The sequence below is a fragment of the Perca fluviatilis genome, chromosome 20 (assembly GCF_010015445.1).
Source record: "Perca fluviatilis chromosome 20, GENO_Pfluv_1.0, whole genome shotgun sequence".
Classification (NCBI taxonomy): Eukaryota; Metazoa; Chordata; class Actinopteri; order Perciformes; family Percidae; genus Perca; species Perca fluviatilis.
In genome coordinates this window covers 28,076,652-28,103,594 of record NC_053131.1, presented here as the reverse complement: position 1 = coordinate 28,103,594, position 26,943 = coordinate 28,076,652, and the positions used below count along the sequence as shown (strand labels likewise).

General features: G+C 40.8%; 1 protein-coding gene and 1 pseudogene across 2 annotated transcripts in view; one reads left to right on the top strand and one right to left on the bottom strand.

Annotated features, from left to right (window-relative positions):
• LOC120549715 (leucine-rich repeat and fibronectin type-III domain-containing protein 2) overlaps positions 1-26,943 on the top strand; it is a 157,361-nt gene that overhangs the window by 100,854 nt on the left and 29,564 nt on the right. The gene's annotated exons all lie outside the window — the stretch shown is intronic.
• On the bottom strand, positions 19,964-20,341 carry LOC120549716 (annotated as a pseudogene).

Here is a 26,943-nt window from a genome sequence, read left to right as displayed (position 1 = left end):
TTAGAAAATACACTTTCAAATACATTTGCTTCCTTGCAGTGACTTAAATGGTAAGATCGATACCACTCTCATGTCTGTATGCTAAATATGAAACTGGAACCAGCAGCTGGTTAGCTTAGCTTAGCGTTAAGACTGGAAACATGGGGAACAGTTAGCCTGGCTCTAGTCTCTCATTGCCAGACCTTTCTCCACAGCGCAGCAAAGGAGGGTCTGGTTAGTCCACAAAGCATTCTGGGATTGGAGAAAAACATGCTCTAGTTAATTGGCATTTCTTTAAACCAATCACAATCGTCTTGGGCTACAGTGGAACATGTGTATGTTCAAAAGTTGTTTAGTCGTGCAACAGAAAACTCAGATTGGACAGATAGTCTAGCTAGCTGTCTGGATTTACCCTGCAGAGATCTGAGGAGCAGTTAACCATAGTCCTCAGAAATCCACCGGAGTTTAAAATTCCAACACAAAGAAAGCAGAAGGTAACGGACATCCGGCCGAAAAGAGCAGAATTTTTTGCAGCAACGGAGCAATCCCGGAAGAAAAGCATTGTAGACATAGACTAGCCTGGCTCTTTCCAAAGTTACAAAATCAACATGTCCTCATACCTAAACCACATGCTAGGTTGATTGCCAATGACCCCCAAAACGACATATTTGACTGTTTTAACGCTGTGGACCTTAACTACGTCGAGTTGCGGACGTAACTACATCACAGACATAACTATGTTACAGACTTAGGTCTGTTACAAAGTTTGTTAAGAGGATGAAAGCCCTGTGTGAGTTTTGCGCTCTTTTACTTCGTCACCTTATATCTTCGTTTGCTCCCACAATAATTACTATGACCATAATGGCCACCTTACAACAAACGTTAAGTATGGGTCGTTAGAAGCTGCTTTCACAATCAACCTATACGGCCGTTTTCTGGGTAAGGATCTATCCACCAGCACTAAAGCTCAACGATCAACACATATCTCATTTGCTTAATTCATACAAAAAAACGAGTCACAGGACTCCAGAGTCAGGCTAGCTGTTTCCTATTTGTTTCCTGTTCTTGTGCTAAGCTAAGCTTCTATATACCGTAGAGTTCATAGTTAACATACACATTGCAGACCAATGTGGATATGTACGAAATGTTGCCATACTGTACACAAATTCAGGGATGTATCCTACATATGACCGTAGCATAGAATGCATAAAATGAAATGTAAGGTTACATTTACATGACTACGTTTTGGTTTAAAAACGAATATCTTTTGCTACATTTACACCTCGCATTCACACTGCTCTGGCATTTCAGAGCCCCTAAATCAGAGACATTTGAAAACACTTCTGACCCCGTTGTGTTTCAGTCTGAACGGCCGCAAATGGAGACCTTTGGCAACACCGATGCCAAAGTTTTGCCACCCGATTGGGTCTTATCGGTCATGGAGTCTTGTTCTCGGAGACTTAGCTACTAACCAGTTACTAACTAGTTACCATGGCAACTACCATTAACAGTCGGAGTATACATGCTGCCTCCTGTTTACCCTGGCACGCACATGCCCAGTATACGAGAATGTTGATGAGATATGCTGTTTAGCTGTGTGAGTTTAAACGGAGATTAGTTCTTCTACTGGACCTAAAAACACGTGTGCACGAAGATCGCTTTTGGCTCAAAACTCAGCTTAGAAACCAAAATGTAGCAATGTAAAAGACTGAATGCATGACATCAGCTGAGGATGTTGCATGTGCAGCATCTTGTGAAGATGATGATGATGATGGTGTTTGACATCTGATCACAGCAGTCGCACACCGCTGTGTAACTCCTTCGAAATGAGGCTACAGCTGCCATTGATGTTGTCACTGCTGTAAATCAAGTGGCCATTGGGAGCCTCAGTGAAAACTATCCTAGATTATTGACGCACACTTTTGATCACTTTGTTAAATCTGTCTGATACAGGAGATTTAAAGAAGGCTTTCAGGCTGTTAGAGCGTCATGTATTCCCACCCAGGAGGTTTGTGAATGTCGTACAAATGTGAAAAAAAATTATAAGGTGTTACGAGTGCCTTTTACTAAATGTTGTCATTGGAAACAACCAATCTGTACCTTTTTTATGCACTACATCCCCCGGTTTGTCCTCAGTCTTTGTAAACCCTGTACCGAAGCAAAACAATGCTCAGGCTGCAGGGGGATTTAATTTGATCCAAAGTACATCTAGCTTAGATCATGCAGTACTTGAAGAGAGTGAAGTGGTGTCTGGCTATTGATGGTACTCAGCTACACAGAAAAATGAAGGACATGAGAGATAATAAAGAATATAATCAAACTTGTGTTTAAAAGCAATTCACAGTGTTTTCTTGGCCCTGCGATATAATTCTTGGATGGATATAGTGCATCACTGCTTTGTGGTTAGTGTCTGTGAGTATAATATAAAGTGCATCAGTTTAAAATGGAATGTCTCCCCTGGATTATTCCTAAAAGCATGTTTTATGATGCGCAGAAGGTGTGTCCCATATTTCCATTAACATCTTACTTTGGTGAAAGGCTGAACTTGAGGCTGAGTATATAAAACCCATTTAGATGAAGATATATGTTCAGACCACAATGAAGGAAAGCTTGACAAATAATTTCTGACCTACAGTAAGGAGATCCAACAAGTTGCTTTCCTCGAAGGAATGTCTCGGGAAATCCATCATGCATTGTTTCAATTAGTTCCCCCCTTCATTGCAGGATTCTGCAAGTCTGATATCTTAATGAACACTGTAGATGTTAACTTTCAAATTACTGGGCATGCCTAGTGTGACAGGGCTCTGTGTTATAGTCTGATAACATCTACAGTTTTTCTTCTACTTTATTGCAGTTCTTTTAGGTATTTAGGTCTCACAATGCAAAATTGTGGGTGGGGAGTAATTTGGTGATGATATGCAAAGCTTGTGCTGCTGCCCTCAAGTTACAAAAAAGTAATCAGGTAATGCAGGTTCAGGAAAATAGTTCAACATATTGGAAAGAATGCCTTTTTACTCACTTACTGCAAGTAAGAAGAGAAGATCTCATGTATGTGTTAGGAGCTTGAGTGAGGACATGGTTAGCCTAGGTTTGCATGGCGGCAGAGTAAACTCTGAGCCTGTCTCTGAGTAAAACTCAAAAATACACCTACCCACACCTGTAGAGCTCCCTAACACGTATCTTCTTAGGTTAACGCACACACGAACTTAAATGTAAAAACAAGAACTTGTGTTTTTAGGAGAAGTGAAGTGCTGGGCATTTTGTTGGTGACAGCCTAGCTGTATGACCGTGTGAAATACATTCCAAAATCTTGTCACATTAAGGTCGCCAGGTTTAGTACCATTGGGACTGTACAGGGACTAACACCAAAACCTGTGCTATCTGACCATGTATAGTAATTGGCATTTTTGTCAGAGATGCTGCACAGCAGTACTAGGTGAATGGATACTCTTGTTCGTGAAGAAACAGTTTCACCAGGTATCTCCCCATGAAATCACAAATGATCATTTATGCAAAAAGGCGATAAATCACGTCTTAAATTTTGGCCTGCAGTTACAGTTAAATAATGTTTTACTACTGACCAAAGACACAGTAAGCATTTCTCAGTGGTCTTCTTTGGAGTAATCCTAATTTGAATGGCATTGAGAACCAACAGAGATCAACAGTCTAGAGTTTGAACATGAGAGTAATTACATGTAAAAAGAGGCTTCCCCTTCATTCACCTTCGGTGAATGTCGCCTTGGCCGGGAGGAGTTGATGTCGTCAGACGGTGTCCAACGTTCATTGGATGTTTCGACCTTGAACCGTAACAATAAATCACTGCCCATCTCCTCCTCCTGGCTTCCAGCTCGGCTCCTCTCTCCTGTTCCATAACCAGCAGGAGGCTGTTATTGCTGCCTCCCCCATCCTGCGAGCTGCTGACTTCCTCTCACTTCCTGTCATTCCAATGGCTGTGAACATTCTCTATACTGACTGGGCAGGGAATCCTCTACAGCCAACCTCGACTGGGAATAGCCATGCCTGCCATCCTTTGCCCCTGCAGTCGAGCAAAAGGTCCCGGTAGTTGGCGATCTTCCTTTCAAAGGCTTGATCGCACCCTTCTTCCCACGGGACTGTAAGTTCTATCATGATGATCTTCTTCACCTCTTCAGACCACTGAACCACATCCGGCCTCAGGATTTTCTGGACGACTTGGGGAAACTGCAGCCTTCCTCCCAGGTCTACCTTCATATCCCATGATTGGGCCTTTTGTAGTAGGTTGTTTCTTACTGTTCTTGCTGTGGTTGATGGCTTTTCTCCCTCCCTCCCTCACGAATTTGATCACACCCTAAGTGTTTGTGTTTTACAGCCCGGTTGCCACATGCATGGCCAGGAAGAGCGAGGCAGGTGTGATGAAAGGAGGGGAGGGCTGGTGGTGGGGGCTGATCAGGAAATAGTGTAGGGAAATCTAATTTATTTTTCATACGCTGCTGAGATGGAATGTCATATATCATGCCATGCAGCAATTTTGTGCCAGTCCCAGGCTCACAAAAGATGAAAGAATAGTGATCAAAGATACAGAGAAAGAAGTCAGCTGCTGGAGTTACTATGGGATCCACTTCCACTGAGAACAATATAAACTGTGTTAAAATAGTCATCCAGTATCCTGTCACTGTTGGTTATCAGTGTGGGACAACTCACTTCAAACATCTTACACAGGAGGGAACAGGGATAAACTATAGTCTTTGTTTCTTTTGTCTACACACTTGAAAGTGATGTGAAAGAAACAGATTTGGGACTGAATAGATACTTTGAATCCCTGGACCAGAAAGATACAATATCTCATCAATGAAACCCTAGTCATTATTAAAAAATAAATAAAAAAGACATTATGAAATAAATAATCATATGAATTAATTGTGTAAAATATATAAATGAAGCTGTGCATACACTTAAGTACTGAAAACCGCAAGTGTGGGTTTTGGGAAAGACCCACTGTCTCCTCATTTTGATGCTGAGTAGGCTAATAAACCAAATTCACAACCCCAACTGGCTAATTAGCCAGCTAGGTAGATAGCATGCCCAGCCTTGTTAGGCTAAATAAAAAAAAATCTATCAAATATAGTTAGCTTCTGTGTCTATGCACTGTTTATTTACAGCAGCAGCTACAAAGTTAATTCAGGGATTTGTAATGATAAGTGCTAACAAAGTAGCTACCAATAGGGGGAGCTCTAACATTAGCAGGTGCTGGATTGACTGTATGTTGGAGCAGAGAGTGAATATCCAAGGAGAGGATTATTTAAAACTGCTAGCTGAAGCTAACACAAGTTCGATTCTTGATGTTTTATTCAAATAGATGAATAAGAACATTACATGGAGAATAAAACATCAAGATTCGAACTTGTGTTAGCTTCAGCTAACAGTTTTTAATAATTGCTCCTCTCCTTGGATATTCACTCTCTGCATAGACAGTATATAAGAATGGACCAACAGATCCCGTTGCTCTGGACGGAGACCAGTGAAGGGTATTAGAAGCACTTTTCCGGTGAGCGCTGAGTGTTACTGAGCAGCCTCCAACTGAGAGAGACGACGTAAATGTGACGTGAGCAACCTGTCTGAAAGTTGTAAGCCTTCTGGTAGCTGTGCCAAGAGAAATCTCAATCATTCCCAATCTTGCAGAGACGGAGAGCGTAGCTATATGGAGATAACATAGGCACAGGCTAATTATTGCTAACTAAAATGATAGTTAACATTAGTAATTAAACCTAAACAGCTAAGTAAGTCCAAACTGTGTGCGAGCTTCTCCTGTACTATACGGTAATTCCTCTATTATGTGACACAATCGTTAGCCTATTTTTATAAAAACGTCTGCTACGGAGCCATAATGTGAGATACAAGGTAATGAAGCCTTTTATACATTGTCGTGTTTCTTTAGAAATAAACAATGGACAAATAGTCTTTAAACGCTTCAGATGTAAAGTTATTCGCTGTCAAAGTGACGTCAAAATGAATGGCAGTCAATGGAATGCTAACGGGAGGTGATCCTTTTGTAGCATCAAAATGGCGCCATAGGAGGTTCGAGTTCTGAAGCAAAGCTTACCCCCTTGACTCTCTGCTCCAACACACAGTCAATCCAGCACCTGCTGACGTTAGAGCTCCCCCTATTGGTAGCTCCTTTGTTAGCACTTATCATTACACCCCCCCCTTTCAAACAGGAGAGTATGACATTTAACACAACTCCTAAATTACTGTCAGTCTGAGTAACATTCAACATGTCAAAAATAAAGCAACAAACTATTACTTAGCACTTATCATTACAGCATCGTTGTTGCTCTTGCTAATAAATGCTTACTGGCTAATTTTGGTCGCTGCTGTGAAGCCCGCTACCTTAAAGGTTCCATATTGTAACAAGTCAAAAATTTCCATGTCTTTTTTGATTGAGATAGCACGTGAAAGACCCGTAAATGCTGACCAATAGGGAGGCGAGGTTAAAGAGACAAGCGCTAAAACAGAGTGTTTCAGACAGAGGGTGAATAGAGATATCCAGACAGACAGTATGAGAAAGATTCATTTTTTTTATTATATTTTTAACTTTTTATTGATCCCCATTGGGGAAATAAAGATTTACACTGTTTGTTAGAAATCACTACACACAGGCCTGAAATACACACACAAGCTCGGAACCTATTCATGCACAAATGGAGAGATGTCAGAGTGAGTGGGCTTCCAGTGCTGGACCAGCACCCTGAGCGGTTGGGGGGGGTACGGTGCCTTGCTCAAGAGGACCTTGGCAGTGCCCAGGAGGTGAACTGGCATGAGGTGAACTGGCATCTCTCCATACTTTGGTACAGGGGCTTGAACCATACAGGGACTTGAATTATGGGTTTTTGAACACAAGATCTTCCTGAGTTTGTCTGTCTGTTCATGCTGGCAAGTCTGTGAGGCTGTAGGCAGTGCTAAGACCTGCATGCTAATGTCGTCATGCTAACATGGGGATATTAGCAAAGATTCACTATAACTGAAGAGAGCGCATTACAAGCTGCGCCAATAGTATGAAACACTTCATATCTCCTAAATGGGCGCGGTCTCGTTTGAAAGTGTAGAGAACGTTGTGTGGATGGTTGAAAAAATATTCTATTTTCTTTTGCTAACATCTTTAGCATCGTGAAAATTTGACGTTAGCTTATGTGTTGCCAGATCATAGGAGAGTTCCTGAGACAGAAACAGGTCTCAAACATAAGTTCATTTTCTCCGGATTTGTTTGTCTTAAAAATGCCATTTTAGTGTCAGAATGTTCGGGAGATATATGGCTCGTTAAAAATGGGTCCAATATTTACTTTGGTGACTATGGGGCGAAAGACTCGGTCATAACCTGTGTTCACGTTCTTCTCCTATTGGAATCAATCCACTCAGGACCTGCCGCTGGTCTCTTTAAGCGGCCTTGCAGTGGTTTCACCAGCTGAAACCCATGTGACACAGATACAGGAAATTACTCTAAATTGGGGCATCTCGGTTCTAAACCGTTTCTGTTTTTAACAGGTATGATGTTTACCATGTTCACCATCTGCCTGATCTTTCTCTGGAAATCCACTGAGCCCTAGTCGATGTCTTGCAGTCCATGCTGTTACAGCTTTAGACAGTTCATAAAACCTGAAGAAATAATCTTACTTTTTTCTACTTCAATGAATCTATCTGTACCTTTTACACTCATTGAGACTGTGTGGTGACAGTGATTAAAACAGAGAAACAGAGAAGCATTTTTATTTGTGTTCCATCAGTCACACACATTGTCTCTATCAAAAAACCAAACCACATCTTAGATATGATTTGTTGTTGCTGCTGTTGTTTTTTACATTAGTCATTAAACCATAGATGCTTTTGAGACTCACCAGAAGCTTTCAAAGCTACAAAGATTAAAGGCTTCTAAAAGTACATCACTTAAATGTCTTTTTCTCATACAATGCCTTTCATTGTATTTTCTGACTAAATGCATCAAAACTAAATCGAAACTATCACATATGAATTATGTACTTAACAAAAAAGTGTGAAATAACTGAAAACATTTATATTTTAGATTCTTCAAAGTAGCCACCCTTTGCTTTTTTTGATAACTCTGCAAACCCTTGGTGTTCTCTCAATGAGCTTCATGAGGTAGTCACCTGAAATGGTTTTCACTACACAGATGTGCTTTGTCAGGGTTAATTAGTGGAATTTTTTGCCCTTATCAATAAAAAAGCAAAGGGGGGCTACTTTGAAGAATCTAAAGTATAAGACATGTTTTCAGTTATTTCACACTTTTTTGTTAAGTACATAATTCCATAAGTGTTCATTCATAGTTTTGATGCCTTCAGTGAGAATCTACAATGTAAATAGTCATGAAAATAAAAAGGAAACTCATTGAATGAGAAGGTGTGTCCAGGTGTATATATATATTTGTTTTTTTATTTATTTTTGTGCGACGTTCAGCCCCTATAAAAGCACTCTGTAAAAACATCCACTCTCATATCCATTGCAGGCAGCCCTTCTTGACTGTAAACCATTAACTAAAGTACAATATGGACCACTGCTTTACAAGACAGACGGACTAGAAAAGCATCTGTCATGTATATTAATAAACGGAGCAAGTCAGCTTTCCCTTTCAATTACCGTTTGATTTATTACTTAATTCAGCCACTGTGTCATTGATTGGCTGCACCAACATGGCCTCTTTACGACCTTTTCCTTGTTTCTGCTTTAAGGTTTGAGAATGTATACCGTCTTGTTACACACCAGAGATCAACCAATTACAGCATCTACATCAGGCTTAGAAGCTCTTTCTACTTCACTGGCGCCATGGCAAATGTTGTGATTTGTACCATGTTCCGAGTTATGATTTCTAGAGGAGATATCGAGCTACATGTTGAGGCGCAGAACGTATTCAATGCAAAAATCTTCTTTTTGACAGGGCATTTGTCCTCCAATATTTTGTTATTTTTTTCACTTGTATAATTTGCTAGTGGGTGTGTGTTATTATCTTCAAACAACAGAAATTGATTTGCATTTGAAACAAGCTTACCCGACTGGCAGATAGTTCTGCTGGAGATTTTAATACTCAGTACTAGATTAATTGACTAACTGGGTTTTTCTTTTGCAGTACACCGTACAATTGTAGATCTAATTATCAAGATACAACACTCAGAAAACCCACATAGCACTTGAAAACAAACTAAATATGTGAGGAATTTGGGTGGGTGTAAAGCTTGTTTTGCATTCTCAATCATTACTACATTAATTTGAGCTACTCTATAGGCTTCAATATTATCCATGTCTGTGTGCTACTAGTCTATAACCACGACATTCCACTTCTGGGATTGCCGTCAGAAAGTCCTCCGGATGTCCTTCTTTTCGGCTGGATGTCTGTGACCTTTTGCTTTCTTTGTGTTGGAATTTTAAACTCTGTTGGATTTCTGAGGACTGTGGTTAACTGCTCCTCAGATCTCTGCAGGGTGAATCCAGACAGCTAGCTAGAATATCTGTCCAATCTGAGTATTCTGTTGCACGACTAAAACAACTTTTGAACGTACACATGTTCCACCAAAACAAATTCCTTCCCGAGGCTATTTTGCAGAGGCACGGTGGCTCTGTCCGGCGCTTAGCGCGACCCAAGAATAACTGTCTCTTTAGCTGCTAAATGCAGTTCTCACCAGCTGCTAACTTTGTGTGTATGTTGCTTGGTACTGGGCAGGTAGCTTACAGTGGGTTTATCATATAAATGTGGGCCAGGGTAAAATCCTCCTCAGATCCGAGGGGAAGAGCAGTCAGGTGATCATTTTCTGTGGATTTGTAACTACGAGAGATCCTTTTTTTACATGTTATAGTAGCATAATTAGTTATGTGAGCCATTGTTAATACATTGATCAGTGCAGCTTTAAGAAGTGCCTTTAAAAGTCCAGAGCCGCAGTTGTGAAACCCATCACCAGGTCTTATGTGTAACAATGCGTATAATTATAAAAGCAAAGCAATAATTAGGCAAAGTTGTATCTATACAGAGCTGATTGTAGTTTAGCTCTTGCTGGGAACACCAGTGAGATGTTTAAACTCAACCTCTGTTGCAATCATGCCCACACATCTTAAAAGCAGGAAGTGTGTGGAGGTACAGGTATTTTGCACACTTCCACACCATTTTTGTATATATTATGACAATTTTATGTTGCAAGCTGACATTATCTATATGCACCAGGCAGTGTGATATATCCACGCATTATGTGTGTGTGAATCAAATATGAAGACTTTTTTTTTTGTCTTTGATCCCAGCAGGCATTCCTCAGCCCAGTAATGAAGAAATCAAAAGCCCCCTCATCAAATCTTTTTTAATGGATCAGAGACATGTTGTTTCCATGAATGCAAATGAACATTATCATTGTAGCATTCAACTAGAACAACAACAAATATATTTCTCTATTTGCCTGTCTTAATTGCTTATTAACTTGGGATTACTTTGTGCTTTTGTTAAATCATTTCACATGCTAATTAATCAGTTTCAGTCCACAAATGCAACTCCTCCTCAACAGAGCCCATCAGCTAAACAAGCTTAAATGAAGCATGCAAACTAGGCTACCTCTGACAGTCTGCCACATTGCACACAATGCACAATTTCTTAGAAAGGAGAGCATTGATCTGCGCTAAATCGGAGCAAGTTTGTAACAAACCCACTGGAGCTGAACTGATGTGGTTAAAAAGCTGCACCAGCTGTCATGTGCTTTTGTATGATGAGTTTTCTCGCTTGTTGCCACGTGGAAGAGAGAGAAGTCTTGCAAGTGAACACAGAGCTGAGTCAAAAAGCAGAAGAACTCAATACTTCCAAGAAAGAGCTTGTTTGTCTCTTCTGTGATGCCATTTTTGAAATCTCACCTATACAGGAAAATCTATTTTCCATCTGTTTGTGGTTTCATGTTGTAAACTTTTCTTCTTTTTTTCCCCATATTGGTCTCCCCTCCATGATTAACTGTGTCACTTGTATTACAGCAGCAAGAGTAAAGCTTTTGTGGAAAGGCATGAGGGCAGCAATCTTTTACTAAAGCACTTGGCATTAGATCATGACATCAGCATTATTTTCAGCCTTGGAAATGTTTTCAGAGTGATTCATCAGGTGATATTTTATCCTCCAGAATGTGTTTGCAGAACTATGTAGCAAGAAACGAGTACTTTTAATGTCTATATCCACAATGTTCCACTTCCAGGATTGCTCCGGTGCTGCGGGAAATTCCGCCGAATGCACCTCTTTACGGCCCGATGTCCATTTCATTCCGCTGTCTTTGTGTTGGAATTTTTATCTCCGGTCGATTTATGAGGACTATGTTCAACTGCTCCTCAGACTATCTGTCCAATCTGAATGTTCTGTTGCACGACTAAAATAACCTTTGAACGTACACATGTTCCACCAAAACAAGTTCCTTCTCAAGGCTACTTTGCAGCGGCACAGAGGCTCTGTGAGGTGCTTAGACGATTGTGATTGGTTTAAAGAAATGCCAATAAACCGGAGCACGTTTTTCTCCTATCCCGGAATGCTGTATGGACTAGCCAGACCCTCTTCCGCAGCACTGGGGAGGAAGGTCTGGCAATGCGAGACTATTCGGACATGAACATATAAAGCACTCTGAACAGATACAAACAGCTTCTGAACTGTTCCAGTATTATTCCCCACCCCACTCACACCCATTCACCCTACTGACCTGTCACGCACACAAACATCACACCAGATCATAACTCAATCATAGTTATCAGATTCCGACTTGATCTCCAGTATAAGCATTGAGCCTCAACTTTTCACCAGTCTTCAACCGATGTGTTGTTCAGTGAAGTATAAAGCTTGACTGACAGCCAGTCAGCTGTTATTTTTTACCTCATGATCAGATATGAAAGTCTGGCACCTTGAGCAACTTTAAAAGTAAATGGGAACCGATAAAATGAAGTTAGGGACCGTCTCAAAAGTGCACAATGGCCAAGAGAGCTTTTCAGATTTTTTTTAATTATATACATTTCAAACCAGCCTTATTTTAAATCTGGACCTCCTCTCATTGCAATATGTCCCAATGAACTACTGCTATTTCACCATCAGCTTTATTCTTAAGGCCCCATATTATGCTCATTTTCAGGTACATACTTGTATTTTGGGTTTCTACTTACATGATTTAATGTATAAAAAAACACACACATTATGTTTCTCAAACTGTCCATCTGAATATATCTATATTCACTCTCTGTCTGAAATGCTGAGCTCCATTTTTAGCGCCTGTCTCTTTAAGCCCACCTTCTGAAAAAGCCTAGCCCGCTCTGATTGGTTGGCATTTACAGGTCTTCATCATCTGCACTCTTGGGGTCTCTGCATCATCAATGCAGCCGGGAAATGACTGTAACGACACTGTAGCTGCATTTTCTACTGTAGCTGCATTTTCTACCTAATATCGTATAGTTGTGACATCACAACCATACAGAAGTCCTGACGGCTCGTTAAAAGCCACCTGAATTCGGGCTGTGTGCACATCATCTTTAATTTAGTGTTTTGATACTTAACAGTAGTTATATAGCAACTAAATCTTAAAGTACTTTATATAAAAAACGACATGGAAATCTTACTTTTTACAATATGGGATCTTTACCTTTTTTAACTTTTATTTACCCAGTCCCATTAGAACCCAGATTAGAAATTTAAAACTGTATTTCCAATCTGTGGCTGTACATTAGGAACATACAGCGGAATAGTCCAGTGATCTGAGAGGCTGATAAACTAAAGTTGGTGGAGGCATGATGAAAGTTTGCCCAGAATGGCTGTAAAACAATACAATTGTACCAATGGCTCAGTTGATGGACAGAAATAATGATTGAGTGGTTTAAATCTGGTATCAAATCTCTGTTGGGTCCAACATGTGGAGAATAGGTTGATGCATTCATATACAACAAATCACCATAATCAAGAATGGTTGCAACAACCAAACTTCACAGAAAAATAGGACTTGTGTCTAAAAAAAACAAAAAACAATAGTCTTAAATCACAGTTTCTTAAAAAGGTTGTCAAGCCAAAAACCATATGAGGTTTTGATAACAGGAGTGGGAGTGATCAGAATCATCAACTGTGAAAGCTTGGGCAGGGACGCCGAATTAAAGAAACAGTCTTGTGCAGACCATTATAATACATCTTAACATTGCATGCATTGTTATTATATTCTTAAAGACTTTTAACCACTCATACAAATAGTAAAACCTGAAATTACAATAGAAATAGAGAACACAACAAGCTTAGCTGTTATATTGTGTCCTATGGACGATGGGCTGTTAAATTTTCTCCAATGGAGGATGGGTTTTAAAGGTATAGGATTTTTGAAGCACAGTGCATCAGTGATGTCCTTCTAAGGATCGTATCTTGTCAAAGGAAGCAGTGAGCAGTCAACGAGGATCGATAAATGGATTTTAGGAACCTGCATCTCCACCAGGCTGAGTTTGACAGTACACACACGCCCCTCTCTTACACTCCTCTCGACTGTTATGTTTCAATCAATGGACTCCACTGACTGCGTGTGTCTGGTCAGTGCAGTAAACCCAATGACCACACCAGGTCTTTGCACTCTTGTGCAACAATGATTCTCTGTACACATCAAAGTATGTTAACAGGTCTTGGAAAGTGCAACTACATATGTGAAAAAAATTCTATAAAGCCTTTTGTGTGTCCAGAGGGAGCTGTTTGAATGCTGACAAAATTGTGTTGTATAATATGATGTCACTTGAGTCAGTGTCAGTTGAGGCTGTAGACCTCAAGTTCGAAAAATGAAACAAGATAGATAGATAGATAGATAGATAGATAGATAGATAGATAGATAGATAGATAGATAGATAGATAGATAGATAGATAGATAGATAGATAGATAGATAGAATACTTTATTCATCCCCGTAGGGAAATTCAGATGTCCAGCAGCTCAAAGACGCAACCACATTTCCACACTAAAACCATATAGATAAATAAATAGCCTCAAAATAATTGTAAAACACAGAATAATAAGCACTAGCAGCTACAAGCATAACACACCCAAATCTCCAACAAAACTGTCCATGGTTGAGTTGCATTGTTGGTAATCTAGGTGCCAGGTAGGAAGAAGAACGTATGTTTTCGATACATGTTTCCACCATCGTAAGTACAACAATGATATAGGAATTTAATGATAAATTAGCGGAGTACAATTTCAACAAGACACATGGAGGACAATCTATTAGATTGATATATGTGGGATAATAAAATGACCAGTAGTGTGGTCTGGGCAGCCTGTAACCGGCAATTTCCACTGGATGCGGAACGTCTGCGGAACGTCTGCGGAACATCTGCGGAACGTCTGCGGAACGTCTGCGGAACGTCGACGGAGTCATTAGGTTTCCATTAATGTCAGTGTGTGTATTTCCACAGACTGCGGAACGTCTGTGTCCCGACTCCGTCCCAGTTCCGTCAGTCCGCAGCAGATACGCAGAGCTTCTATTTTTGACGGACGGCGGAGAGCTCCGCAGCAATTCAGCACACGGCAGATAGTGCGGGACAGGAAGTCGAGCACAGAAACAAAATAAATATCTGGTTAATTTTCAAAATAAAATACACCGTGCTCATGGCAGATCATATTTCCCTGCACTACACCTTGAAAACACAGCACAGAGTTGTTCCCCTCTACTCCTCTGGATGGAAACTAACTGGTGGTGGTTTTGTGGTTCTATTCTACCTGAATTCGCGAGAACTTGTGGGTCCTCGTGACTACAGCTGTCAGTCATGGCCGCAGCCGTTCCGCAACAAATCTGGACCCGGTGGGTATTGACGGACGGCGGATCACGCAGCAGACACGCAGCGTCCAGTGGAAATCCCCGGTAAATTGGAATTTGGCCAGGCATCTGTGCTTGCAAATATTCTGGATCTGAGTCTGATGCACAGGCCTGCTATCAGCTGACTACACAACCATTAGTGATTCATAAAAATCAATTATGAAGCCACTGTAGTTACAGGTGTGTACCTTTTTTCCTCTCTTGTTACACCTCTCATATTGGCTACGTTGTGTTCATGCAAAAATCAGGGAACTAATTGTTAAACTTTAGTCTGGTGCCTTTGAGACAGCACTGAAAGAGCTGTGGGCAGACTGTGGAGAACAGAGCCTAAAATTAGAAAAATGGCAGATATCGGATCAGACTGAAGATTGAAATAGGTCAAACCAATGTTGAGAAACGTCTGAGTAGACGGTTGTTGTTTTATAGTTTCTTACTCAGACAGAGTCACATACAGACGGTTATTGTTTTATAGTTTATTACTCAGACAGAGTCACATACAGACTATTATTGTTTTACAGTTTTTTTACTCAGACAGCAACACACAGACGGTTATTGTTTTATAGTGTATTACTCAGACAGAGACATTGAGAGAATTATTACGGCCTCCGCTGTAGACGGCGCTCGGACCCTACTAACACTGCTTTTGGGCAAAGATGCCCGTGTTATGTTGTGTAAAACTGGGTACATCAAATTTGATGGTGATCACATTGGTGCACAGAGGAGGAAATGCTGTGCAAATGCTTCAGCAGTTGTAAAGGATTCTACAGGTATTGAGCCATGTGATCAAGAAAAGTCTGAGACAATAGTAGCCTGAGTAACAGTCAAAATCAACAGTCACAACATTTAGTAAAATGCTCTAACACTAGAACTGCCACAGCAGTTCTAGTGTTTAACGTTGTGAAAAAAGTGGAATTGTTCTGTCATTGTGTATGCTATGTTTCGCTCCTGACCTGACTTTTTTTAAATACCTTTCCTAGTGTCATATTTTCATAGTGTCATAATGACAGAATAACATTTAGAAAACTAAATAGATGTTGTTGTTTTTTCACAAACCCCTCCCCTTTAGTCACCAGGAGAAGCGTTGATTAACGTTGGTACACGCTTCCGCCTTTCCTCCAAAGCTGAAGTCGCGTATTTGCATGATGGCCGTACAGCGCATTGAGACAACGAATGGGACATAGACACTAATTTTCACCTCAATATTCACTCACTTATATTCACTTAAAATCGCACTAAAGTATTTAGGCCCACAGCATCCTGTCATATGTGTAAAATATCAGAAATTAAAGTGATGGTTCGGAGTAATTCACCCTAGGGTGACCTCGCGTGACCACCTTTACACCATGACCTCGAGCCAAACACCCCCCCAGAAGCTTTTTTCACCTGGGTCTAACATTGGGAGAGTTAGGGTAGCGTTATCAGCGCTGAACGCAGCGGGCGAATGCGGAACCCGTTTATATATCACTAAATTACTTACACTAATAGTGCCCGAAATGATACCAAACGTCTACAAGTAGTACAAATAGGTTATGCTCTCATAAAACGATGGATAGGAAAGTTTGTAAGTACACCAGAAGTTTATGTAAATAACACTTGCCTGCTGGCTTCTGCTCTCTGCTGCTGTTGTTGCTGCTGTAAGACGAGTGCTTAAGGGCCATCTAAAAATTACAAAAACGAAAGAGATGCAACAAAAAATATTTATTATTTTAATTTTTTTACAGTAAGTGTCTGTATAACTAGCAGGAGACAAGTAATAATTGAGGTAAGTTTGGAGACATTACCTTATTTAATCATTGAATTAATAACTACTAACTACTGTAACTCTTTTCGGTGTAGTAATTTGTAGACGGCCCTAAGCACTGTCTAACTGCAGGTAGCAGCAGCAGCAACAGAGAGCTGAAGAGAGCAGGCAAGTGTTCATAAACTTCTGGTGTACTTACAAACTTTCCAATCCATCGTTTTATGAGAGCATAACACTATTTGTTTGTGATGTTTGGTATCATTTCAGGCATTATTAGTGGGGTAACTTACAAGATACAAACGTGGGTCCATTAGGCCCTGCGCTAAGCTATTCAGCTGATAACGCTACTCTAGCTAACTCTCCCAATGTTAGACCCAGATGAAAAAAGCTTCTGGGAGGGTGTTTGGCTCGAGGTCATGGTGCAAAGGACCCTAGGGTGAATTACTCCGAACCATCACTTTAAAGTGAAACTAATCACAGTTTTTTTCTGACTATAAAAGTTGTGTTCAGACATGGGATTCCCGTGTGTGCACTTAATGCTATAATAACATGTATATACCTATATTTAAGAATGTTATTTATGTGACTCATTTGAACTAGTCTATATCCCCAACGTTCCACTTCCTTGTCTGTTCAGATGCTGCCGGATGTCTTTCATTTTGACTGGATGTCCGTCACCTTCCGCTTTCTTTGTGTTGGCATTTTAAACTCCGATTGATTTCTGAGGACTATGGTTAACTGCTCCTCAGATCTCTGCAGGGTAAATCCAGACAGCTAGCTAGACTATCTGTCCAATCTGAGTTTTCTGTTGCACGACTAAAACAACCTTTGAACGTACACATGTTCCACCAAAACAAGTTCCTTCCAGAGGCTATTTTGCAGAGGCGCTGTTGATTACAATGCATTTCAGCATTTGTTTCACGCCTTTTAGGTTTTACGCTGCAGATCATACGCTGCTTACAACTCAAAACAGCATCAGTTAGAACCAAATAGATGGTGTTTTTTCATGAAAACGATTTTTTTTGTGGCAGTTGCTAACAATAGCGTCCAAGACTTTGTGTGTACTGAACTGAACGACGCGCGTGCAAATGACCAGACTATTAATGTAAATAGATAGTATATGAAAAATGCACATTTTACTCTGCTAAGAGTATATCACTTTTGTGTGGGCTCAAGTTGTTAGATAGGCTACCTCGCTGTGTATGTTTTGTGGGGGGCTGCGTATGTGTGTGTCCTACTGTTTTAGAGATTGAAACGCTGCACTATAGAGATGGAGAGTGACGCAGTAAGTGGCCTATCAGCGTGAACAAAAGGATACAGCTGCTCTTGGGCGTCGGTCATTATAGTATCACTAAAGCGTGATTTATGCTTCTGCGTTAAGTCTACGCCTTGGCTACGTACATAGGTACATGGAGGCACGGACCCTACGCCGTAGCCCGACGTGCACCTCTCAAAAAATGTAACAACACGTTGCGGCGGCGACGCATGTCGCTCGGCCGTGGCTAGGTAACGTTGCATTTCCCCCTACTAATTTCCGGGTTCTCCTTCTCCATAAACAACATGAAATCAAGGAGAGGGTTAACTTTTCCTGCTACAGATTTCCTATTGTGTTCAGAAAGCACAGGGGAGACACTTTGTTTCTCTCACTATGCATCTAGAGTCAGCACTTTCTCCGAAGCTAATCAACGTCACTCTTAAGGCCGGGACACATATAGCTGACGGCCGACCGTTGACAGAAAACCTCGTCGATATGATCAGTCGCGTCCCCGAGGTCCAAAAAACTGCCACAGAACCGACCAAAAAGACGAGAGGAGACGAGACGTAATACATCTCTATAACAGCAGGTGGCGCTAATCTGTAATGTTGCCCAAGAAATGAAAACCGGCAGCTGATTGGACGAACGCGTCACATGGGTTTGTTTTCTCCGGATATTGAGAGCCAGACTGTCATGGCGGCCGTTCAGAATACGATCTCATATTGTACTAAAATAGTTCACTGAAACGTGTTTCTGAAAACATTTTAAGCGAGAAATAGGCCGTGCAGTTGCTGAATCTGTCTTCATTTCAGCTCAACAAAGGTCAGTTTAAAAGATTTTCCTCAGATTTTGAGAGACTCTAGTCACCTCATCCCGTTCGTCATTTCCGGGTGAGTCTCCGATTTCCCTGCCGCCGACCGAACATGTCAGGTCGGCCAAAATGAACGCCGACAGCCCCCCAGACGGACGACGGCACGGGACACACTGAACAGATTTGAGTCACTGACCTAGCCAGACTGTCCCACGGCCGATAATCGGGTTAATGTGTCCCGGGCCTTACTCGCTCTACCACACACTCACACACACATGCCGACCCTGCTATTTTCTTAAAGAGATCCATATGGGCTGAAATATGTGCCACCAGAAACTGAATTTTTTAGCTGAATTCCAATACAATTTGATCTTCACTGAAACTTCAACTCTCTATATATCCTCACATTTAGTTCTCACTATTCAGATTCAGATCAGCAAATTCAATTTCAAGTTACTGAGACAGACATCCGGGTACTTGGAGGATGAAGGAAGAGCAATCGAGCGCAGATCGATAGGTAGAGTTCAGTGGCGCAGATACACAGGACTCCTCTTCGGCCAGCACATACGTTTTGGACAGCCCCGCCCGCCTTGACCCAGAGACTCATAGATAATATAATCTACCTGTTCACAATGTTCAAAATGTAATGCCTGGTGTTAGTAGGCCTAGGTTTATTAGTCACATTCTTCCACTTAAGTAAACTTAAAATGAACTATCGCTACTTAGGCTACCTTAGCCTAGCCTACTGCATGCAAAGTAGTGTGACTATCCATATTTGAAAATACATGTTCATTAATTTAAACATTTGAATTGCATTGGTTTACTTTGTACATCAGCAAGCCTGCAATACAATGTGATGTAAGAGTCAGTCCCCTGAGTTTATACAAGATGTTTCCACATTAAAACGCAAAATAGTAAATTATTATTTGAGTCTATTTTTAATCAACTCCAATATCTGATCGTTTGTCTCCTTCCTTAGAGCGTTTATATACATATTAAAGTTAGTTTTGTTTGTGATTTAAAAGTGTAGCTTTATCATCATGTGCAGTAACAAACAAAACAAAAAGACTAATTCATGTGTTTATAAAAAGAATATTTATTATAATTAGTTCACAGATCTGAGTCCAAACAGAAACTTCACCCTTCTGAACTAAGAGGTTCTGCTTCAAAGTGAAGTTTAAACAGACTGAAATGTCCAGGCTCACTGCTCCACTATTCATTCATTTAGTTCTGCATGTAGTTATTTATTTAACGAGACTTTAAATCATGTTTCGTCGTCCACAGTCCGAGTCCCGCCAGACTCCCTTTAGGAAACCTGTGATTTAAACTTCAGCAAGCTGTGACAGTCCGCTCCGCTGAGTCCTGGTTCTAGTTCTCCCGGGCTTCCCTTCCCTCCAGCCGTCCCAGCAGTACGGCCCGGGCCTCCAGCAGCGTGGTGTCGGTTTTGGCTTCCAGGAAGCGGGCAGTGAGCTCCAGATCCTGCAGCCGCAAACGGACTCTGCTGCCCCGCTTTAGCTTCTCTCCGTCTGCCGGCCGCCGGCAAACGCAGTGGAACTTCCAGCCGAAATCTACATACAGGTCGTCCTGGACTATGTGGAAGATCCTGCCGATCACCACTCTGTCTTTGGCCGGTCCGATCTGGACGGAGGCAAAGCAGTATTCCTGCCCGGGGAAAGAGACGCTGCCGCCGGCCACGGAACTCTCTACCTCCTGCTGCCGCCGGAGCTCAGATTGCAGGTCCAAGGCGGCATATATATCATAAAACACATCCTCACCTGTGAACTGTTATCCCTTGCTGTTTTTTTTTTTGTCATTTCTTTCGTTCCAACATCCAAAAACAGTTTGGCATCTTTAGTGCTAATCCTGCGCCACTGAACTCTACCTATCGATCTGCGCTCGATTGCTCTTCCTTCATCCTCCAAGTACCCGGATGTCTGTCTCAGTAACTTGAAATTGAATTTGCTGATCTGAATCTGAATAGTGAGAACTGAATGTGAGGATATATAGAGAGTTGAATTTTCAGTGAAGATCAAATTTTATTAGACTTCAGTTACAAACGAATAAATACAATTTCAAATTATGTGATTCAAATTCAGTTTTTCAATGCAATTATTCAAGTTTAGCAATTCAAATTCAAATATAAATGATTCAAATTCAGTTTCTGGTGGCACATATTTCAGCCCATAGATCCACGCACACACCAACGCACAGGTATAAACTTCAGGCCACTTACTTAGGCTACAGCAAAAACTCTGCGTGGAGCCTCCGCAGGACCATAAATTATGCTTAAGTGTCTGGCAGTTCAAGTATAGCCTTATAATACTGCTCATCACCAGGGGGCAATTGAACCACAGAAATCTATAAATTACCATCTGCCTTTGTTGTACAAGCCTTTGCGGATGGGAGATCTTTTCCTTGTCTTTGGGCCAGTGGTATGACAAAGAGAGGCAGCAGCATCTGCTCTGTGACAGGGATGTGTACTGTACAGAGTATGCTGCAGAGAGCATCTCACATCATAGGGGAACAGTCAGTATCTCCAAATCACAGCCTACTTCAATCATACTTCATCACTTTGAGTTCTTTTATTATCAACATTTCTGAAACTAATTAAAAAGGACCCTTATCAGGCACTGGAAGCAAATTACATATTGAGTAGGGAACAAAAGTTAATCCTATTATTGTAACCAGAATATTGGCTGACTGGATCACATGCAGATTACTTTGATTTGAATCTGCTGTAGCAGCTAATGTTCAAACAAATTTGAAACAAACTGCAACAAACTGCATTCTGTCCACAAGGGAAGCCTGACATCGGACATGTTTTTCCTGTTTGACAAAAAGCTGTCTGACAGCCCGCTGATTGGTTTTGTGCCCCTCGTATTCTTTTCCCACTGTGTATCCCTGTATCGGGCATATTTCTCCTGAATGACTTCTTCCTGTCAGCCATTTTGTGAACACACAGGCACGCTGTATATGAGGGGCCCTATTTCAAAGCTGCTTGTCTCTTATTCAGGAAGCCTAAGCTCTTTAACACCTGCAGTATGAATTATATAACAGTCCCCCATATGGACAGTCCTTTTCATAAAAACACACACACACACGCACACACACACACACACACACACACAGAGTGCAAATGAAGACTAATGACCCAGTATCACAGTGACACTGCCTCTGTTAGCTTTTTCTCAGTCCGTGGAGAGCCCTGGGTTCAATTTATATTTGCTAACAAATATAAATGTGTTTGTTTGATCCTCCTTGTTTGATCCTTCTTGGTGTGGCAGATGGGTAGAGCTGTCACAATTCCAAATGTTGCTGTACACTTAATTGTCTCGGAAATAATTGCGATTAACCATATAATTGTCTCAGTCAAACTTAAAAATATGTATTTATTTGTATTACTTTTTTTAAACCAATCAAAGTTTGGAATTAATTCCAGGATAGATCTTTTGGTTCTATCGCTGTTATGTGACCCAGATAACGTAGTAACACAGGTGCACAGCGTATGAAGTAAACAATGCCTCTTTATTATCATAAAACATTTTCTCTAACTGAATCCCCCCCCCCCCTCCCCCCCACGAACATGTTTAGGGTCAAGTGTCAACAACTAGCATAGCTTTATTATTTTCAATTTACAATTTACAAATCTAAATAAAATTAACAACTATCAACAGGCAAGCCTCTTAAGACCTTAGCTAATGTTAGCAATAAATTGCGGTTAAACAAAGAAACTGCGATTATGTAAAAAAAAAAGGGTGGGGTTTACTGCCCAGAGGTTATTTTTTTTTATTACTTTAGTTTTTATTGAATTTTCAGTACATTATAACTACTGAACACCGTCACCTCAATTTGTGAGTGATATATGGAAAAACAACATAAAAATAACATGAAAATAAAATAAATAAAAAAAAAGGGGGGGGGAGGGGGAATAGGTCCTGTGAGGAAAGGTGATGATAGCCACAAAAATAGAAATAAAATGTATACATTTCAAGTCGTTGCTTTATCCACTAATGAGTCCAAGCTGTGAACCAATGTCCTTATGCTTTATTTAAGTAAAATGTCCACTTCTTCCATCTGTTGGCATATAAACCTTCTCTCAAACCTAGCACAAAATTCAACCTTTCCATTGCCCTTATTTCATGTAAGGGTTTCTGATGGAATTTCCACTTTTAGTTCCTTTTCCCACCTTGATTTCAAATATAATGTTGAGTTGCCCCTACATTCCATAATTCTTTCATAAAACATAGAAATGATTTTAACGCAGTTACTATTTGGTCTATAAGCATTCATCATATCATATGTCTTATAACTGGATTAAATTCTTGTGAGTTCTCCATTTACAATTCTTTGTTGTAGTAATCTCTAAATTGTATATACCTAAATAAATCCCGATTGTGAAGGGAAAAATTTTCCTACTCAAGAGGTTTTAATGTTTTAATGTTTTCGGATTTCGGACTCACTTGTATTGTTTAAAATGAAACTTAGCAACACACTGTCCTCATTTATAGAATGGCTTTAGGGTTTTGGTCTTATTTGTTTTTTCAGGATAAGGCAAATATTCAATATTTTTTCTTATTAATCCCATGGAAAGATCAAAACCATCACTGAAATCATCCTACTAACAATTATTGTCTGTGTAGCCATAGAGCTCCATTGTTAGCCAAAAACACTGTTAAAAACACGTAAAAGCGCCACACTGTTGCACTGGTCCCTTCATTACAATTAACATAGGCACTGTAGTTTATTATGAGTGAATCGCACATACACCATCTTGCTGTCGAAAACTCACTAGTTCGTACCTTGTCCTCATGCATGTAACTACCCAGATGTGTATTAATCCACAGCTAAAAATAGTCCCCAACAAATGCATTACCAGGGTTCTTAATGACTCAGAAAGAGCCTTTGGGGGGTGACTACGCAAGACAGCAAGTGTGAACCATTTGCATACAGCAAAGGCAATGTAAATAGTATCAGGACTTCAACAATCTTCGTTCCCAGGATCTTTTCCTTCTGTCTGTTCCAAAGGTTGGAACTGAACTGGGGAAAAAGACGTTTAAGTTTGCTGCTCCCTCTACCTGGTACAAGTTACAGAATTCCATGAAACTTATTGAGCTGATCTGATTGGTTGCATTTAAGAGGATGTTGATTGACTCGGAGGCAGCCACGTCTGTTTAGTATTGTGGTTGACTTTGAGGGATTTCCTGATTCAGTTGTTTTTAGTGTTTCTGTGTACGTTGTATTTGTACGTATGTGGTTGTAATGCTGACACTCTTGAAAAAGAGATTTCTTTCCATGGTTAAATAAAGGTAAATACATAGAGAGATAAAATAATAAGTCTGTGTTACTTTATTTGACAGAAATCTATCCATGTCATTTCTGACAATGTAATAAACAAAACTGTCTATCATGCTTGAGTGAATGAAACCCGACTTAACAAAACTGCTTAAAAAATAATATTAATATGTAAATACTACTGGTAAAATCATCGAGAGTCCGGCACAGCCTGGCGTTAAAACTGAGATTAGCGTTCCTATTCAAGTTTATGTTCTGCTTGTTCAACGGTTGTTTGGTAAAATAATATTAAAGGTCCCATGACATGGTGCTCTTTGGATGCTTTTATATAGACCTTAGTGGTCCCCTAATACTGTATCTGAAGTCTCTTTTATATAGACCATAGTGGTCCCCTAATACTGTATCTGAAGTCTCTTTCCCGAAATTCAGCTTTGGTGCAGAACTACAGCCAGTAGAGCCAGTCCCACAATGAGCTTTCCTTAGTATGTGCCATTTCTGTGTCTGAAGCTATTGATGAGGAGAGTGGGAGTGGCATGGAGGTGGATGGTGGGGGTGTGGCCTTGACCAACTGCCACTTTTCTCGTTTGAAAGCCATGATGTCTCTCTCTCATGGGTGGGCCAAATTCTCTGGGCGGGCAAAGTAGAGAAAGGGGAGGTAACCTTGCTTGTTATGACCTCATAACAAGCAGATTCCAAAACGGCTCATCTGAGCTTTCATTTTCTCAAAGGCAGAGCAGGATACCCCGGGCTCGGTTTACACCTATCACCATTTCTAGCCAATTGGGGACCATAGACAGGCTGGGGGAACGCATATTAATGTTAAAAAACCTCATAAAGTGAAATTTTCATGCCATGGGACCTTTAAGGAGTTAAATTGCAATTTTTTCTCTCAATTCTTATCATTATTCACTGGTGATTTCCTGTGGTGCTGGCTAAAACCTCTTTGGAGGGCACCAAAAATTCCTCTATGCAGGAAAAACCCTGATTATTAACTCCTGTTCAAGAAAGACAAAATTAAGCAATATTACACTTAAAGTGCTCATATTATGCTCCTTTTCAGGTTCATAATTGTATTTAGAGGTTATATCAGAATAGGTTTCAGTGTTTCCTTTAGGTTTTTTTTGGCAGTGGGGGTAGGTCTGTCGATAATGACAAAAAAGATGCTAAGGCAGTGAGCAGCTGCCAGCCATCATGTGTGTGTGAGTGTGTAAGCCGGTGCGTTTGTCAAGTGTGCGTACATCTGAATGTCACCACAGAGAGTTGTGTTTAAGCAGAGAACATGAGACAGTGAAACAAAATTGAATTTTTGGGCTGTCAACCAGCGCACTTTCAGCAGCCTGTCAAAATCTAATCACAGATGGCTTGATCAGACAGTGTATCTCGCTCTGGTAAAAGGTTCTCTGCCTTCCACATATAAAATTTCGAGCTTACACCCACTGTGAAAAACTGCCTGTAGGCTTTTTGCATACAATGTGTGCATAATTGGCTTTACCGCTGGGCCTGTGCTGTACGTTGGAGCTGTAACAAGGGTGATGGATGAAGCTTGTTACTCACAAGTGATTTGCATCATCTTTACTGTTGCCACTGCTGGCGTGGGAACCATCGTAAACCACATTTATTCTCCTCTTTCACGGTAACAGATCACTCTGTCAAAACTAAAGTTTTTTCTCCTTTCTTTGGTCTTTAGCCTCTCAGGCATGGTGGGGAAAGAGAGAGATGGGTCTTTGACGCTACCGATACACTTTTCCCCAGCCTCCCTTTGCTCCAATCGACCCTCCTCCGCACCGTGATCCACTTTCCCTTCAGAATGTTTCCAGGCTATACGTCTCCTTTTTCCCTCTTCCTCTCCCTCTACTGTATTTCACTCTCTCTCCCTCGCTCTCCCTCCCCAATGCGATGGCTTCGTGTTGCGGTGCACCTTCAGGCTGTGTGTGGGATGGTGTTGTGGGCTGGCATCTGGCAGCCTCTGATAAGAGAGCGAGTTAGCTGGTGCCATTCCTTCTGAGATGTTTTTTAATTTAAAAAAGAAAATTTGCTCGTCCAGGAAGACCATTGAGAAAGTTTTTTTTTTTCTTTTTTTGTGATGTGTCTGAAGGACCTTGTATAAAAAGTACTATATAATAGACTTGGACCACAAAGTTAACGCAATGACCACATGTGCTCTCCACAAAAAAATGTCTTAAAGGGTAAGTCATTTTTTTTTGCTCTTTTGTGATGATTTCCTCACATGCTGCAAAAAAAACAACTCACTACATACCACCTCAAAAATTCAGCTAAAATGTCTGCAAACAAATGCCTGTTTACACATCCAGCAGACGCAACATTATCATTCAGTCGTGTTTCTTTCCACCACCACAAGTCAAATATTCACTCTCTTTTTAGCTCTGTTTTGGTCTCCACCAACTCTTTAGAGACATATATGACCTTTTTAGCTAGTCAAAATAGTTGAGAATTTATCAGCTATTCGCTGCCAGCACCCACCAATTCCTCTTCAGGAGGTCTTTGGGGAGGCGGTGAGGAGACAGGGTCTTAAAATCACCCATGACCCAAATCACGTCCTGATTAGTGAGTATGAGATGATGCCGTCGGGCAAGAGGTACAGGTTACCAAACTGCAAGCTGAACAGGTATTAGTTCTCATTTGTGCCGCTTTCAATCAAACTACTGAATAATAAGAGAGAATGTGTGTGTGTGTGTGTGTGTGTGTGTGTGTGTGTGTGTGTGTGTGTGTGTGTGTGTGTGTGTGTGTGTGTGTGTGTGTGTATTAGGTGGGGGGGAGGGGCTTGAATGTGCTGAGTTTAAGCATAGGTAATAAACTCACCATTATGGTTGTTGGATGTGCAATTTCTAGTAGGGCACTGGTGCAATATATTTTTGTATTTGATACGGTATTGTGCAGTCGTGCATTTGGGCATTGTGTAATACATAAGTTATTGATCACAGCATGATTTCACGGGGAATGTGCAATCTGGGTAGAATTAAGTACAATTTGAGGGGGAGGATGTGCTGTGGGTTCTTTTCTCTTTCTTCTGTGAGCGTGGGGCAAGGTAGGGG